The sequence below is a fragment of the Octopus bimaculoides genome, chromosome 14 (assembly GCF_001194135.2).
Source record: "Octopus bimaculoides isolate UCB-OBI-ISO-001 chromosome 14, ASM119413v2, whole genome shotgun sequence".
Taxonomy (NCBI): domain Eukaryota; kingdom Metazoa; phylum Mollusca; class Cephalopoda; order Octopoda; family Octopodidae; genus Octopus; species Octopus bimaculoides.
This window is the reverse complement of record NC_068994.1, coordinates 34,607,798-34,611,514: the sequence shown is the minus strand read 5'-3', so window position 1 is coordinate 34,611,514 and position 3,717 is coordinate 34,607,798. Positions and strand designations below refer to the sequence as shown.

Sequence of the window (3,717 nt, the reverse complement as noted above, 5' to 3'; positions counted from 1 at the left end):
TATATATAGATAGATAGATAGACAGAGACAGAGAGAGACATATGCACACACACACACACACACACACACACATATATATATATAGAGAGAGAGAGAGAGAGACATGTACATATATATATGCATATATATAGACATGTACATATATATATGCATATATATAGACATACATATATATGTATATATATACATATACATATATGTATACATATAGACATATATATATATATATATATATATAGACACACATATATATATATATATATATATATATATATATATATATATATATATATATAGACACACATATATATATATATATATATATATTTACATAGACATATACATATATATATATATATATATAGACATATACATACATATATATATATATACACTTATAGACTATACATACATATATATATACATACATAGATATATATATATAGACATATATACATACATGGACATATACGTACGTACATATATATGTGTATATATGTGTGTGTGTGTGTGTGTGTGTATGTGTGTGTGAAGGCATGAAGCTTAGTGGTTAGGGCATTCAGCTCATGATCGTAACCCCAAAGTATAAGGTCACTGTCTCCACTGTTGGCCCTCTAATTGATGAAAATGGCAACCTCCAAGATAATGTGTAAACCATGAGTGAGTACTGATCTGTTTTTAGCAATCTTGATATGGCTGATCTGGATTGTGGCAGTGATGTTAAACCTCAACACACTATATCGAACATAACGTTTGGTGCCCCAGATGTCTTAGTGGCAATAAACAAAATTAAATACAATTCCCTGTTTGTGTCGCGAAGGTGTGTTGACACCAACTTGTATCTCCTCTTGCTAATCTGTGGAGGAATTCACTGGATGCTTGTTATATTCCTGAGAACTTTCTGTCCCAGTCTGTTGTCCCAGTTTTCAAAAAAAAAAAACAAGTCCCTTGCAGTGAACTACTAGCCAATTTTGCTCACCTCTCATTTCATCAAGGTATTTGAGAGGGTGGTGAGATCATGGATAACCCACTTTCTTGAGAGCAACAGACTGCTGAACACCAACCAACAGAGATTCTGTAATGGAAAGAACTGCCTAATGCAGCTCCTGCATCACCTTGATGACATTTTGAGAGCTTTGGGAGAGGGCTTAAATACTGATGTCATCAACCTTGATTTCGACAGGCCTTTGACAGGGTGGATCATAAGATCCCCTTGAAAAAGCTATCCAACATTGGTGTCTCTGGAAAATTACTACAGGCAGAACCCAACACCTTGTAGTTGAAGGAGTAAAATCAAGCCCAGTCAAACTCAGTAGCAATGTTCCACAAGGCACTGTGTTGGGCCCACTTCTTTTCATCATCGATGACATTACTGACATCATCAAGCACAGTAACATAAGAATCTTTGCAGATGATTCCAAGATCCAAAAGGTCGTCAACGAAGTGGGTGACTGGGAATGCCTCCAGTCAGATCTATTGGCTGTCATCCAATGGGCAGAAAAGAATTATATGCTACTGAACGAGGACATATTTGAGTTATTACACTTTGGAAAAGAGGATGCCCTGAAACTCCCATACTCCCTTCCTTCAGGTGAAACACTCGTGGTATCCAACAATATCAGAGGCTTGGGAGTAATTGTGGACAACATAAGCTGGGCCGTTCATATAAACAGCAAAATTGGCACGGCCCACTGAATGTGTTCCTGGATTCTCAGAACTTTCCAGTCAAGAGATATCCACACCATTATCTTTCTCTTCTTCATTTTTGCCCAACCCCACCTTGAATACTCTTGTCCACTGTGGTCTCCCCACATGAAACAAAGTATCATGAAAATTGAAGCACCTCAAAGGTCAATTACAAAAAAAGATAGATGGCATGACAGGCCTTGATTATTGGGGTCAACTAGAAAAGCTCAAGCTTTTTCCTCTCCAATGCCACTGTGAGTGCTACATCATATGCATGATGTGGAAAATATTCTATCAGCATTGCTCATATGATTTTGGCATTGCCTTTAAGATACACCCAAGACTTATTAGGCCCCATGCTATCCATCCACAACAAAAACCATACTCGCATAACATAACAATTATTTGACCTCAACTGACCTGCTCTCTTTAACATTACACCAAAATGCATTAAAGCAGAGACAGACTCCATACAGTTCAAGAAGTCTTTGGACAAATTCCTTCAAAAATCTCGGATAAACCCCTTACGCTTGGATATGTCTCCATAAACAATAACTCTCTATTTGAGCAGACCGTGTTGTTCGATTTCTGATTTGAATGACTTTGCCAGGTGGTGCTATCAAGTTAGTCATGGCCTGGGCCAATACTATTTTGCTCACAATATATATGTGAGCAAAATAGCTAGTCATGAAATCTCAAGAGATCTATATATATATATATATACATATGCTTATCTGCTTATATATAGAATATATAAGTAGATATGCATGTGTGTGTGTATATATAGAATATATAAGTAGATATGCATGTGTGTGTGTATATATAGAATATATATAAGTATACATGCATATATATATATGTATGCATATACATGTGCATATACTATACATATACACACATGTGCATATATATGTATGCAAATGTACATATATATATATATATATATATATATGCCATTATCATTTCAATGTCCCTTTTTCCATGCTTGCATGGGTCAGACAAAATTTTGTAAGATAGATTTTCTATAGCCAATGGCCTTTCTGGTTACTAACCTTCAGCTGTTTCCAAGCAAGTTAATAATTATTTCTCCACTGGCTGCACATATTATTATGGAAGATTGGAAACAATAGACACGGGTTGTATGATGGTGACACTTATTTACATCTCTCTGATCATGGCTTGACAAGGAGACACAAACACACATATATAAAAATGTTGCTGTTTTTCCCTTTTTCAATCATTTCACTGCAGCCATGCTGGGGTAGGGCCTTGTACAGTTTAGCCAAATAATTTACAACAATACAACAGGGATCTATTAGAAATAGCTGTTAAATATCACTCAAATCACACTATAGTTTTAAGAAATGAAGAACATTTAAGATTACATAACTTTAAATACATTATGATTGGTCACAAGTGAAATTCTTTTGCTTATAGATCAATTCAATCAGAGATGGCCTGGAACTAAACAACAACAATAAGAGTAATATTTTCTGTCCATCTAACATGACTGAAGGAAGTTTTTATTTCTTATCTGTCTATCTGACATTCCATTACTGCAGCACCTGTTTTAGTATTACTCTGTTTTACTATTACTGTTCATATAAGATTGCTACCCAAAAGGCTCTGAGATTTTAACACTTTTTAATCTTATTTAATATCACACGATACTTCAAGTTGCTCCAATCCACTTAGCTGTAAATGAGTGACCATGTGATATACTTGTTTCCTTGTTCCTTGTCATGATCTCGGTCACTTGTATGCCATAGGCCTGCCTGCCTAGCCAGTGGGGAGTGGCATCATTTGAAAGCTACAGCAATGCAAGGAAGTGCATTGTGACCAGCAGTGTATACCAACATTTGATCATCTGCTCAATACGGTAACACACTCACACATTCAATATTGCTTTTCATGCAATGTGATACACCATAGCAGTATAAATGTTATCCCATTGTTTTGGAATATTACACAATGAATCATATTGTAAAGAACTGTACACCATATATGTGTATATATATATATATATATATA

At 35.2% G+C, this 3,717-nt stretch overlaps 1 protein-coding gene across 2 annotated transcripts in view; it reads left to right on the top strand.

The window, feature by feature from the left end:
* LOC106883333 (putative protocadherin beta-18) overlaps positions 1–3,717 on the top strand; it is a 335,715-nt gene that overhangs the window by 325,170 nt on the left and 6,828 nt on the right. The gene's annotated exons all lie outside the window — the stretch shown is intronic.